The sequence below is a fragment of the Symphalangus syndactylus genome, chromosome 20 (assembly GCF_028878055.3).
Source record: "Symphalangus syndactylus isolate Jambi chromosome 20, NHGRI_mSymSyn1-v2.1_pri, whole genome shotgun sequence".
Classification (NCBI taxonomy): domain Eukaryota; kingdom Metazoa; phylum Chordata; class Mammalia; order Primates; family Hylobatidae; genus Symphalangus; species Symphalangus syndactylus.
This window is the reverse complement of record NC_072442.2, coordinates 15,836,475-15,851,793: the sequence shown is the minus strand read 5'-3', so window position 1 is coordinate 15,851,793 and position 15,319 is coordinate 15,836,475. Positions and strand designations below refer to the sequence as shown.

The 15,319-nt window shown below is 39.7% G+C and overlaps 1 protein-coding gene across 1 annotated transcript in view; it reads right to left on the bottom strand.

The window, feature by feature from the left end:
• PPM1E (protein phosphatase, Mg2+/Mn2+ dependent 1E) overlaps nucleotides 1-15,319 on the bottom strand; it is a 224,770-nt gene that overhangs the window by 147,691 nt on the left and 61,760 nt on the right. The gene's annotated exons all lie outside the window — the stretch shown is intronic.

Below are 15,319 nucleotides of genomic sequence, written 5' to 3'. Positions count from 1 at the left end.
ATGCTGGGATTACAGGTGCGAGCCACTACACTCAGTCAAAAATGTATGTTTTAATAAAATATAAAGCTACAGTGGGAAGGCTCAACAGTATCACAGGTAATAAAATTTCCCAGAACATTTACAATAACACTAAAAAAAATTAAAATTCGGGTATAAATATAACAAAACATGCACAGGATCTGTGTGCTAAAAACTATAAAATACTGATGAATTTTATTTTATTTTATTTTATTTTATTTTATTTTATTTTATTTGAGATAGGGTCTTGCTCTGTCACCGAGGCTAAAGTGCAGTGACACAAATGATTGTGGCTTACTATACCCTTGACCTCCCAGACTCAATCAATCACCTCGCCTAAGCCTCCCCAGTAGCTGGGACTACAGGCATGTGCCACCACGGTTGGCGAATTTTTCTATTTTTTGTAGAGATGAGGTCTCACTATGTTGCTGAGGCTGGTCTCGAACTCCTGTGCTCAAGTGATCCTCCCACCTCAGACTCTCAAAGTGCTGGGATTACAGGCATGAGTCACTGCATCAGGCCAAAAAAAGGTTTTAATGACCTAAATAACTGGGGAGATGTGGCATTCTCATGGATTCGGAGGCTTTACAGAGTAAAGACGTCAATTCTCTCAAAATTGATCTGCAGTTGGCTTAATGCAATTCCTATAAAAATCCTAACAGATTTTTATACATGAACAAGCTGATTCTAAAATTTATATGGAAAGGCAAAGGAACTAGAATGTCTAAAAGAATTTTGAAAAAAAGAATAAAATAAGGGTAATCACATTAGCTTTTTAAAGACCTACTATATAGACACAACAGTTAAATGGTCATATTGGGAGACATAGACACACAGATCAATAGAACAAAAAAAAAAAGAGTAAAAAATAAACTCACACTTGTCCAGACAACTAATTTTTGACAAAGGCATAAAAGCAATTTAATGAAGCAAGGATAGTCATTTTAACAAGTGGTGATGGGACAACTGGTCTCCCGTAGGAGACAAAATGGACCTTGACCTAAATCTCACAATTTATACCAAAATTAACAAACTTCAAATGCATAATTTTATCAGATGTTGAACTATAAGACTCTTAGGGAAAACACAAGAGAAACCCTGTGTGACTTAAATTTAGGGAAAATGTTCTTAGATATGACACCAAAAGTACAGCCCATAAAAGAAAAAATTAATAAATTAGACTTCATCGTAATTAAAACTTTTCCTCTGTGAAAGATATTAAGAAAATGAGAAAAGAAGCCACAGATTGGGAGAAAATATTTGCAAATCACATATATTTGACAAATAATTTATATCTAGAATAAATAAGGAAATCCCTAACCTCAACTGTAAATAAGTAAGCAGTCCAATTACAAAGTGGGCAAACAAGTCAACAATGCAATCCCATTTACAATAGCCATACCCCACACCCCACCAAAAAATAAAAATAAAACAAATAAACAAAAAACTCTACATCTAACATCTAAGCAAAGAGGGGAAATATCTCTACAAGAACCACAAAACACTTCCAAATGGGCAAAAGACATGAACAGACACTTCACAAAAGAAGACATACATGTGGCCAATAAACATGAAAAAATGCTCCACATCACTAATCATCAGAGAAATGCAAATCAAAATCACAATGAGATGCCATCTCACATCAGTCAGATGTCAGAATGGCTATTACTAAAAAGTCAAAAAACAACAGATGTTGGAAAGGCTGTGGAGAAAAGGCAACACTTATACACTGTTGGTAAGAATGCAAATTAGCTTAGCCACTATGGAAAGCAGTTTGAAGATTTCTCAAAGAACTTAAAACAGAACTACCATTTGACCCAGGAATCCGATTACCCATACTGCATATATATCCAAAAGAAAACAAATAATTCTATCAAAAAGACATATGCACTCACATGTTCACTGCAGCACTGTTCACAATAGCAAAGACATGGAATCAACCTAGATGCCCATCAAATGTGGCCTGGATAAAGAAAATGTGGTACATATACACCACAGAATACTATCCAGCCATAAAGAAAAGAACAAAATCATGTCCTTTGTAGCAACACGGGTGCAACTGGAGGCCTTTATCCTAAGTGAATTAATGCAAGAACAGAAAGCCAAATACCACATGTTCTCACTTATAAGTGGGAGCTAAACATGGGGTACTCATGGACATAAAGATGGCAACAGTAGAAACTAAAGACTTCTGTGGGGGTGCTGCGAGGTAACTGTTGAAAAACTATTGAGTTTCAAAAGGTCACATACTAGATGATTCCACTTATATAACATTCTCAAAGTAACAAAAGTATGGTGATGGAAAACAGATCAGTGGTTGCCATGGGTTAGGATTGGGGTGTGACTGTAAACGGCTAGCACATGGGAATTTCTTTGGGTGTTCTATATCCCAAATGTGATAATGGTCATATGAATTTATACATGTGATAAAATCCTGTAGAACTACATACATCCCCCAAACAGTTTTTTAAGGATTGTATATAATAACTGGTGAAATCTTGTGAGGCTGAGGCAGGTGAATCACTTGAGGCTGGGAGTTCAAGACCAGCCTGATCAACATGGTGAAACCCCATCTCTACTAAAAGAAAAAAATACGAAAATTAACCATAGCCAGGAGTAGTGATGCATGCCTGTGATGCCAGCTACTCAGATGGCTGAGGAAGGAGAATCACTTGGACCCGGGAGGCGAGGGTGCAGTGAGCTAAAACCACACCATTGCACTCCAGCATGGTAACAGAGTGAGGCTCCATCTCAAAAAACAAACAAAAACCTGGTGAAATCCAAATAAGGTCAGTAGTTTAGTTAATAAATAGTATTGTACCAATGTCAGTTTTCTGATTTTGATAATTATACTATGGTTATATAAGATGTCTTTGGGGGAAGCTGGGTGAAGAGTAAATCTGAACTCTTTGTACTATTTTTGCAACTTCTACATGAGTCTAAAAATATTTCAAAATTAAAGTTTAAAAATTCCTGTTATGTTATTATGCAGAACATCTTAATTCTCAACCTACAATCCAGAATATTTTTAAAAAGGAGCACCAATTGTTCTAATTAAAAAAAAAAAAACAAATCATTGTATGTTTCAGGTCTCTCTCTATATATATATAGAAGTAGTGGAAGCTTTACGTTTTTTCTTTAATTTCAAGCAGATAAAATTCTGAGAAACTCTTCCCTTTGCAGAACATACCAGGAGTGCTGGGTTTATTTTTTTTTAATCACAACAATATTTCAAAAGAAAATGATAATAATTTAATCTAGTCTGTGCTGGTTAGATTCTACCTGGAATATTGCTCTCAATTCTAGGTATCATTCTTTAAGAACAGTTAATTCAGAAGTGAGTGACCAGGATAGTGAAGAAATTTGAAACAATATTTTCTGAGGATCAAATAGAGGAACTAGGTTATCTCTACGCTAGAGAAGAAAAAATACTGAAGTTCTAATACTGTCTTTAAGTCTATGAAAGGTTACCATGTGGAAGACAACAGATTTATTTGGAATACTCTAAGGTGTAGAATTAGGATCAATAGTCCTACAGAGACAAAGACTTTCACCCAAGATAAGAAGCCACTAAAAAACAGTGCTTACCAAAGAGGAAATGAGCTGCCTTGGAACACAGCGCCTATCACAGAAACAATAAAAGCACTGGCAATAATGTTGGTCTTTCAGGACTTCTGATTCAAAATAGCAGACTGCACACATGCATTTATCTCAGAAACCTCCTGAAATGTGAAATTAAAATAACAGAAAGATATGGAAGAAATGATAGTAGACAAAAAAGATTAACAAATATTTGAAAGCAAGAAAGGGAATGAAGGAGTAACAATCTTAACATACCAGAACAGAGAAAGCTGAGTCCAAACTGTCCAATAGGGGGATGACATCAAGAATCTAGCTGGTTCTCATCAAAGAACTCCAAGAATCTAAGGAACTGTAGATACTAGCTATCTCAGACAGCAGGTATAAGGAGAAGTGCTGGAAACGTTGCAATTCATTGAAATTATACAGAAGAAATACCTAAGATACTCTTCTAAACTCCCATGCAACCAAACAGGTGCACCTCCTTCACATGGCAGGAGAGAAAATATTTATTTTCTGATTAATTGGAACAGAATAGCCTTATATTCAAAGACACAAGGTATATACTGAGAGACTGAAGTAAATCACCTTACTAAAATTAAGAATACTACGTGAAAAATTACATATAAACAGCTGTATTCCCTTACTCAGTTCCCAAAATGCTGGCTAAAGAGAAGAGTCTAAAAGCTTTAAGATAAAGTAAGTCTGCAGTGGCTCACGCCTGTAATCCTAGCACTTTGGGAGACCAAGGCGGGCCATCACAAGGTCAGGAGATCAAGACCATCCTGGCTAACACGGTGAAACCCCGTCTCTACTAAAAACACAAAAAATTAGCTGGGCGTGGTGGCACGTGCCTGTAATCCCAGCTACTTGGGAGGCTGAGGCAGGAGAATCACTTGAACCCAGGAAGCGGAGGTTGCAGTGAGCTGAGATTGCGCCACTGCACTCCAGCCTGGGTGACAAGAGTGAGACTCCATCTCAAAAAAAAAAAAAAAATAGATAAAGTAAGTCACATACAGGTCAGGTGCGGTGGCTCACACCTGTAATCCAAGCACTTTGGGAGGCCAAGGCGGGTGGATCACTTGAGGATAAGAGTTTGAGACCAGCCTGGCCAACATGGTGAAACCCTGTCTCTACTAAAAATACAAAAATTAGCCAGGCATGGTGGCACATGCCTATAGTCCTAGGTACTTGGGAGGCTGAGGCAGGAGTATTGCTTGAACCCAGAGGCAGAGGTTGCAGTGAGCCAAGATCGTGCCACTGCACTCCAGCCTGGCCGACAGAGCGAGACTCCATCTCAAAAAATAATAATAATAAATTAAATAAAATAAAGTAAACCACATACGAATAGGATCAGGAATCAGAATGCTATCATCTTTCTTAATAATAACACTGAAGGCTGGGCGCAGTGGCTCACGCCTGTAATCCCAGCACTTTGGGAGACCGAGGTGGATGGATCACGAGGTCAGGAGACTGAGACCATCCTGGCTAACATGGTGAAACCCCATCTCTAGTAAAAATACAAAAATCAGCCGGGCGTGGTGGTGGGTGCCTGTAGTCCCAGCTACTCGGGAGGCTGAAGCAGGCGAATGGCGTGAGCCTGGGAGGCGGAGCTTGCAGTGAGCCGAGACTGTGCCACTGTGCTACAGCCTGGGCGACAGAGCGAGACTCCATCTCAAATAATAATAATAATAATAATTACAACAGTGAAAGCTGAGGGACAATAGACTAATGCCTTCAAAATTCTGTAGGAAAACAATTTTCTAACATAATTTTTTTGTTTGTTCCTTTTGTTTTTTGTTTTTTTAGAGAGACAGTGTCTTGCTCTGATTTCCAGGCTGGAGTGCAGTAGTCTAATCAGAGTTCATTGCAGCCTCAAACGCCTGGGCTCAAGTGATCCTCCTGCCTTAGCCTCCCAAGTAGCTAGGACTACAGGCATGGGCCACCACGGCTGGCTAATTTTTCTTCTAGAGACAGGGTCTTACTATGTTGACCAGGCTGTCCTCAAACTCCAGGTCTTAAGCAATTCACCCGCCTTGGCCTCCCAAGGTACTGGGATTATAGGTATGACCCACCACGCTTGGCCTTTAACCTGAAATTCTGTACCCAACTAGACTAACAATCAAGTGGAGGAGTGGAATAAAGATATTTCAGGTTAACAAAATTAACTGAAACATCTGAAAAAAATTAACTTCCATGAATCTTTTATTTGTTTTTTTTAAGCTCACTAATCCTGCTTTCTAACCATGAATCTTTTATAAAAAGACTAGTAAAGGATGTCCACCAGCAAAATGAGAAAAGAAACCCAGAAAGAAATGAAAACCACAAAACTGAGGCTCTGATGAAAAAGAAGCATCAGGAACCACAAGGATCACGGTAGAGCTCCAGAATGTCAGCTGTACAGAAGGTATAGAGTGCATACAGTCTGGACTGGAACAAGTAGATGCAAAGTTCCAAGATGAAAGCCTTATAAAAAATGATTACCCAGGATGTTTAACTATACTGATAGTGGTTTTTATGTTTCTACTGCAGAGTTCAGAAAATAAAGGACAATAGGTACATAGAAAACTAAACAAATGAAAAATAGTAAATTACTAACTCCAGGAAAAACAAAAGGTTATACAAGAAAGAAAATGTAAACACGGGCCAGGCACAGTGGCTCACGCCTGTAAGTTCAGCACTTTGGGAGGCCAAGGCAGGCGGATCACCTGAGGTCGGGAGTTCGAGACCAGCCTGACCAACATGGAGAAACCCCGTCTCTACTGAATATACAAAATTAGCCAGGCAAGGTGGTGCATGCCTGTAATCCCAGCTACTCAGGAGACTGAGGCAGAAGAATCGCTTGAACCCAGGAGGCGGAGGTTGCAGTGAGCTGAGATCACACCATTGCACTCCAGCCTGGGCAACTAGAGTGAAACTCTGTCTCAAAAAAAAAAAAAAAAGAAAAGAAAATGTAAACACAGTATATAGTGGCTCAGTTGTAAACAATATACACATAATTCAAACAATGTAAACATTATTTTGCCTAAAGTTGTGGTATGATTATACTGGGAGTTAGTGGGGGAAAGTAAGTGGTAGCAGGAGTTGTATAAGATTGTTAAATCTTTATCTTCTAGAATAAAAAACAAAGAGTTACTGTCTATAATTTAAAAAACAAGAAACAGCAAATGAAATATTCTTTAGAGACAGGTAAATCCCAGAAGAAACAAAGAATTAAAAATAGGCCAGGCACAGTGGCTAATGCCTGTAATCCCAGCACTTTGGGAGGCCAAGACAGGAGGATCACCAGAGGTCAGGAGGTCGAGACCAGCCTGACCAACATGGAGAAACCCTGTCTCTATTAAAAATACAAAATTAGCCAGGCGTAGTGGTGCATGCCTGTAATCCCAGCTACTCGGGAGGCTGAGGCAGGAGAATTCACTTGAACCTAGGAGGTGGAAGTTGCGGTGAGGTGAGATTGCGGCATTGTACTCCAGCCTGGGAAACAAGAGTGAAACTCCGTCTCAAAAAAAAACAAACAAAAAAACAGAATTAAAAATAGTTGCTTCCTTTGCCATTGTGGTCCCAATGTATAGAAAAAGAAAAGAGAGGAAGAAAGAGAAAAAGAAAGAAAAGAAAATTAAAATAGTTGTTTCCAAGGAGGACTTGAGAATGAAGAAGAAAAGGGTAAGAGACTGTTCTTAGTATATGCTTTACAGTACACTATTTCACTTTTTAAAATTATACACATATTATATTGAATAAAAATAAAAATTATTATTATTATTATTATTTGAGACTGAGACTCTATTGCCCAGGCTGGAGTACAGTGGCGTGATCTCAGCTCACTGCAACCTCTGCCTCCCAGGTTCAAGTGATTCTCCTGCCTCAGCCTCCCTAGTAGCTGAGATTACAGGCACCCGCCACCACACCTGGCTAATTTTTGTATTTTTAGTGGACACGGAGTTTCACCATGTTGGCCAAGCTGGTCTCGAACTCCTGACCTCGGGTGATCTGCCCACCTCAACCTCCCAAAGTACTGGGGTTACAGGCATGAGCCACCTCGCCCAGCCAATTATTATTATTATTATTTTTTTTTTGAGACAGAGTTTCGCTCTGTTGCCCAGGCTGGAGTGCAGTGGCACGATCTCGGCTCACTGCCAGCTCCGCCTCCTGGGTTCATGCCATTCTCCTGCCTCAGTCTCCCAAGTAGCTGGGACTACAGGCGCCTGCCACCACGCCTGGCTAATTTTTTGTATTTTTAGTAGAGACAGGGTTTCACTGTGTTAGCCAGGATGGTCTCGATCTCCTGACCTCATGATCCACCCTCCTCAGCCTCCCAAAGTGTTGGGATTACAGGCGTGAGCCACCGCGCCCAGCCCTGGCCAATTATTTTTTAAATTTATAGGTTCTCATGTCCCACTCATAGACCCACTGTAACAGAATATCTGAATAGACCTACATATTTAAATGGCTTAAAAGATTATAACCAGGTAGTTAAGTTGGATAAAACATTGGTATAAGATCATGGATTCTGGTCAGGTGTAGTGGCTCATGCCTGTAATCCCAGCACTTTGGGAGGCCAAAGCAGGTGGATCACCAGAGGTCAGGAGTTCGAGACCAGCCCGGCCAACATGGTGAAACCCTGTCTCTATTAAAAATACAAAAATTAGCTGGGCATGGTGGTGGGCGCCTATAATCCCAGCTACTTGGGAGGCTGCGGCAGGAGAATTGCTTGAACCCAGGAGGCGGAGATTGCAGTAAGCTGAGATCGTGGCATTGCACTCCAGCCTGGGTGACAGAGCAAGACTCTGTCTCAAAAAAAAAAAAAAAGATCATGGACTTAAAGCTGAATGCAGGCTTTTCTATATTCCACTGACTCAAAAATGTACCCTCAACCCTAGCCAGCAGATCTAAATAAGCATGCAGCTCATTACAAAGAAGACCGAGAAAGAGAGTTTTAAATGGGTCAGCATGATCCATCATTCCTATAAGTAAAGCTCCTTAAAAGTATATAAAACCCATATAGATAAATTAGTAACAAAATTTTTGTATATCACACCTGTAATCCCAGCACTTTGGGAGGCTGAGGAGGGCGGATCACGAGGTCAGGGGATTGAGACCATCCTGGCTAACACGGTGAAACCCCGTCTCTACTAAAAATGCAAAAAAAAAAAATTAGCCAGGTGAGGTGGCATGCACCTGTATTCCCAGCTACAAAGGAGGCTGAGGCAGAAAAATCACTTGAACCTGGGAGGCAGAGGTTGCAGTGAGCCGAGATCATGGCACTACACTCTAGCCTGGGCGACAGAGCCAGGTTCCATCTAAAAAATATAAATAAATAAAAACAAAATCTTTGTACATTAAAAATAGTAAGTTACATTGATATGATAAACTAATTCCTTGCTATCTAAAATGATATATTAAGCAACAATTTTATTGTGTAATTTGACTAAACGTACAGTTAATATACCTCTTGCTTCAATATAGTTTATCTTTGAAGTTCTGCTGAATTTTAGTTGCCATAACAACCTGAATAAACCTTTTATTGCTGCAGATATCTGTAGCTATTTATAAATGCAACAGCTGGATCTGTCCAGCTAAATTTCTTTCATAATATAAAATATCAAAGCAGTTTTCTTTCTTTTCTTTTTTTTTTTTTTTGAGATGGAGTCTGTCTCTGTTGCCCAGGCTGCCAGGCTGGAGTGCAGTGGTGCCATCTCGGCTCACTGCAACCTCTGCCGCCTTGGTTCAAGCAATTCTCCCTGCCTCAGCCTCCCAAGTAGCTGGGATTACAGGTGCCCGCTGCCCACCACCACATCCAGCTAATTTTTGTATTTTAGTAGAGATGGGGTTTCGCCATGTTGGCTGGGCTGGTCTCGAACTTTGGACCTCAGGTGATCCGCCTCACTCAGCCTCCCAAAGTGCTGGGATTACAGGCATAAGCCACCATGCCTGGCCTAAAAGCAGTTTTCATTTGCTCAGAATAAACTTAAGAAAATTGTCAGGAACCATTAAAACTAAAACTATAATTTCTACATTTATATCTAAAAACATTAAAATGTAGTAAACTATATAGAATAAGGTAGAGAATGGGGCTGGGTGTGGTGTCTCATGCCTGTAATCCCATCAATTTAGGAGGCCATGGTGGGTGGATCACTTGAGGTCAGGAGTTTGAGACCAGCCTGGCCAACTGGTGAAACCGCATCTCTACTAAAAATACAAAAATTAACTGAGCATGGTGGTGGGTGCCTGTAATCCCAGCTACTTGGGAGGCTGAGGCTAGAGAATCAGACTGAGGCTGGGCTTGAACCCAAGAGGCAAAGGTTGCAGTGAGCCGAGATCGCACCACAGCTGGGGCAACAAAGTGAGACTCTTGTTTCCAAACAACAACAAAAAACAACAGAGAATAAAAAAAAATACGCTTTCATTTGTTTCCTGAAAAAAAAAAAAAAATAGCAATGTTAACACAAAGCTTTCTAAACTGTTTTTTCTGAACTGAAAAAACGCTTAGATATTTTATTCAGAAGTTTTTGTTTGTTTTTAATTTTTTGTAGAGACAGTCTCACTAATATTGCCCAGGCTGGTCTCAAACTCCTGGGCTCAAAGGATCCTCCCGTCTCAGCCTTTGAAAGTGCTGGGACTACAGGCATGAGCCACTGCACTCAGCCAGATATTTCATTCTATTTATTTGTGTGTGTGTGTGTGTGTGTGTGTGTGTGTGTGTGAAGAGAGAGAGAGAGAGAGAGAATCAACAGTTCAAGCCTTTCTTTTTTTTATTTTAGTTTTCTGTAAGTTATTAAGGTACAGGTGGTATTTGGTTACATGAGTAAGTTCTTTAGCGGTGATTTGGGAGACTTTGATGCACTCATCACCCGAGCAGTATACACTGCACCGTATTTGTAGTCTTTTATCCCTCGCCCCACTCCCACTCTTCCTCCCAAGTTTCCAAAATCCATTGTGTCATTCTTAGGCCTTTGCATCAGCCAGATATTTTAAATCAATTGCTTCTCTCCACAGTAACACAATGCAAGATAAAACACAAAGAAGCTGGCCAGGCGCGGTGGCTCACGCCTGTAATCCCAGCTCTTTGGGAGGCTGAGGCGGGCGGATCACGAAGTCAGGAGATCGAGACCATCCTGGCTAACATGGTGAAACTCTGTACAACAACAACAACAACAACAACAAAATTAGCCAGGCGTGGTGACGGGCGCCTATAGTCCCAGCTACTTGGGAGCCTGAGGCAGGAGAACAGAGTAACCCGGGAGGCGGAGCTTGCAGTGAGCCGAGATTGCGCCACTGCACTCCAGCCTGGGCGACAGAGCAACACTCTGTCTCCAAAAAAAAAAAAAAACAGAAAGAAGCAAACAACAGCATTACATAAAACAACATTTAGTAGCATCTAAAGCAACCTAAATTCATTAATAAAAGTAGAATAAAGCTTTTACACCTGAATGTTTCCTCTTTTCAAAGTGATTATTTGATTCTATTAAAATAACTAATAGTGGCCGGGCGTGGTGGCTCACGCTTGTAATCCCAGCACTTTGGGAGACCGAGGCGGGCGGATCACGAGGTCAGGACATCGAGACCACGGTGAAACCCCGTCTCTACTAAAAATACAAAAAAAATTAGCCAGGCGTGGTGGCGGGCACCTGTAGTCCCAGCTACTCAGAGAGGCTGAGGCAGGAGAATGGCGTGAACCCGGGAGGCGGAGCTTGCAGTGAGCCGAGATTGGGCCACTGCACTCCAGCCTGGGCGACAGAGCGAGACTCTGCCTCAAAAAAAAAAAAAAAAAAAAGTAATTAGATTGAAGAAATACCTATCTTCACTGATATAAGCTTTTGAGTACACAAAATTATAAAAATAAAAGGTTTATTCTGCAGCAATGTAGCAGTTGATTAGCAGCTTCTTGGATAGGATCTGTGCCTATGTAGAGTCTCAGAAAGTATTGGTTCAATAGATTATTTAGATTAAGACTGCTATATTTAGGACAACCTACAGATTTTTTCACATAGAAAAATGTTTTAAATTATATATAAATAAATGTATTGACTGATCATTGTTACGTACATTTTCTACCTTGAATTGGAGATATTTATCTTTGTGCTCATCTCCTTTCAAACCCTTTCTCCAACCCTTTCTCTAACCTATATTTTAAAAACATATATAATATTCTATACATCCATATATTTGGGGATAGTCCATTAAATTTGTATTAAATTTAAATTTTGCAGGCCAGGCGCGGTGGCTCACGCCTATAATTCCAGCACTTTGGGAGGTTGAGGCAGGAGGATCACGAGCTCGGGAGATTGAGACCAACCTGGTTAACATGGTGAAACCCCGTCTCTACTAAAAATACAAAAAATTAGCCGGGCGTGGTGATGGGCGCCTGTAGTCCCAGCTACTCGGGAGGCTGAGGCAGGAGAATGATGTGAACCTGGGAGGCGGAGCTTGCAGTGAGCTGAGATCGAGCCACTGCACTCCAGTGTGGGCAACAGAGCGAGACCCCGTCTCAAAAAATAAATAAATAAATAAATAAATAAATAAATAAATTTAAATTCCGCACCTCATCCATATTTAATCTAATCAATGCTTAATTTTGCAGATTTTTTTTTATTTTTTATCTTTCCTGTGGTGCAGATTAATTTTGCAGACATTTCACAATAATTTAAAAATATACAAAACACAATTTCCTACGGGAAAAAAAATAACTAAACAACAGGTGATTCAGATAGCAGCCAGCAATGTTATTTTCAAAGAGTAACTATAGATGCATAAGATCCATTCTCCTATATTCATTACTGTCATATTTTGATATAAAACATATCTAATCATAAATAAGGTCTTTGCCCTTTCACTTAAATCTTTCAGCGAATAGCGTAATCACAATCCTGAGAAACCATTCCTGTGCCTAGAATTTCAAGTAAGTCTGTCTTTCATGCAAATACCCACATGATTCTTTTCCCATTACTTTCATAGTTCCTTTCCTGCCCATTCCATTCCTTGAAAACTTTATGAGAAACGCCTACATGACAGAAATATGACCATTTCAGCCCCACTTAAACTAGAAACAATTCTTAGGTGATAGAAATGAAAATCTCATTTTTATATGTTGTCTTTATAGTTTAAAAAGTGCTCACATACACTATAATGTCTGACCCTACAATAATGCTTCCACTTGGATAAAATAGGTATTATTTTCATTTTGAAAATTAAAAAAAAATTATGCTCAGAAGGGCTTGCCCCAGGTCAAACAAGAAGAGCAATAATCATCATATAAGTCAGCTCTCTTGACATATTTTTTTCACAATACTTTGCTGCCTCACTTACATATGACAAAGAGGAGAGAATGGGACAACTGACTTTGGTAGCCTTCAGTTGTCACAGACCCTGAACAACAGAATCTATTACAATCTATTCTCTCTCCAACAGCAAGTATTGGCAGTATGGTAGACCTGACTGATAGCATAACTTTAATTATCAGCCAGAGGCTTAAACCTATGCTTGTTGTAATTAGAATTTCCCCACAGAAAAAAAGCATATCATCTATTCCAGAAAAGAACTACCTATTAAATCCTAATCTTTACATTTTCAATTCATGGCCAACCAGTGTTTAAAACATGAATTATCTTAATAAAAGAGCAAGTTTACAAATGCCTATGGGCTACACCTTTGGCAATGTTACCCCATTCTATTTTTAGTAAACACTTAATCCTAGTATAAGACCAGAACAGATGGGCAATAGAAACTGGCTCCAATCTTCCAACATTCTTCCTACTAGCTAACAATACAGCAAACACCTAGAGGTTGTTCTAACCATAATTATCAGCTCAACCCATAACAGAATCAGAAGTCGGCTTGTATTCCCCCTTGTTTTGGAGAAAGATACTTGGGACTCATCAAAAAAAAGAAAAACAAACTCAGATTTAGCAACTTTACTTCTAAGTAAACAACCCACGCAGCTGCTCATATTTTATAATGCTTGCTCCCAGTCGCATACTTATTTCATTCAATGCTATGCTTCAGTGCCTCCTTTTCTTTGGTCTCTTTCCACTTTTTTTGCTGTTGTTACTTGCTCAACTCCTTTACTACATTCTTCTTTTCATCTCTTGTTTTAGTCATCCTCATCACTATCTGGGCTATCTTGGTCTTCTTCCTGCCAGATTCCTTCCTGAAGCTGCCAACTCCCACTGAAAGCTTTGTGTTCATCAACAACTTACGCTTTAAAACGATCTCTTCTTGCTTTTTCCTTGATTGCCTTTCAAAATCTCATTACCTTGATATAGCTCAGTTAGTTATTAGAAAAGCTAGGTGATTAAACTAGTTTATACTAAAAGGAGCATAAGCGTTGAATAATTGGTCATTTTAGACAAGATGGGGGAGAAATTTGGGAAAGGACAGTTTTCATACTTTCAGCCCACTCCCCTCCCAGCCTTTAGCAAATAACAATGGAGTTGTAAAGCCCAGGAAAACCCTTTCTCCAACCCCCTGGAGTCTCAAAATAAGTTTCTTCATTGTTAAAGAAGACTTCAGTTATTACTCTATTTCCATCTCTTCCACTAGTTTTCCAAGGTCCTTGCTAACCAACATCTGCTTCTCAATGAAACGAATTCTTTCTGTTATATCGGGCAAGTTCCTGCCCTGCTGTAAGCTAACTTAAATACCCAGAGTGTGTGTATCTATACCAAAGAATGTGTCATTATTCTGATCTCTGAGTGGCGCCTATTGGAAAAGGGGCTTGAATGTAGGAATCTTCATATTGAAATGAAAAAACTTTCTTCTTTTTCTAGTAAACTCCTATCTCCTCTCCAGATAATTAGAAAAATACAAAGCTGGCCAGGCGCGGTGGCTCACGCCTGTAATCCTAGCACTTTGGAAGGCCGAGACCGGCGGATCACAAGGTCAGGAGATTCCTGGCTAACACGGTGAAACCCCGTCTCTACTAAAAATATAAAAAAGTAGCCGGGTGTGTTGGCGGGCGCCTGTAGTCCCAGCTACTCGGGAGGCTGAGGCAGGAGAATGGTGTGAACCCAGGAAGCGGAGCTTGCAGTGAGCCGAGATCGTGCCACTGCACTCCAGCCTGGGCGACAGAGCGAGACTCTGTCTCAAAAAAAAAAAAAACTAGAGTGTATTCTTTTTGAGAAATGCAAGCATTTTCTAGGACACGAGGAAAATCTAGTGTTTTGTTATCATACAAGTTTCAGAATGCTTGGGAATCCCAAGTGTTAACTATTAATAGAGAAGTAACATGATTTATTTACAGCATGTTTCACTTGCTGAATGCAAGGATCTTTTTAACTTCTCAGTGAATGTATGTCAAAGAAATTAGTATTTAATATTTCAAATTTGGAAAAATTAAAAAGTACTAAAAAGGCAAATATAGAATTGTTATTACCCCCAAATGATAATAATTTATGAAATTCCAAAACATTTTCTTATTTTAAAATGAAACAGTAAACATTTTAAATATAAGGTAATAAAAAGTCTTCCCAAACTATCTGTTAAAGCACAATGCATGCCACTGTGAAAAAGTTTGGTGGTTCCTCAAAAGATTAGACATAGAATTACCATATGATCCAGCAATTCCACTCCTAGGCATATACCCAAAAGAACTGTAAGCAGGGCCTCAACGGATACTTTGTATACCAATTTCTACAGCAGCATCATTCACAATAGTCAAAAAGGTAAAAATGTCCAAGTGTCCTTCGACAGATAAATGGATAAATCAAATGTGGTATAGACA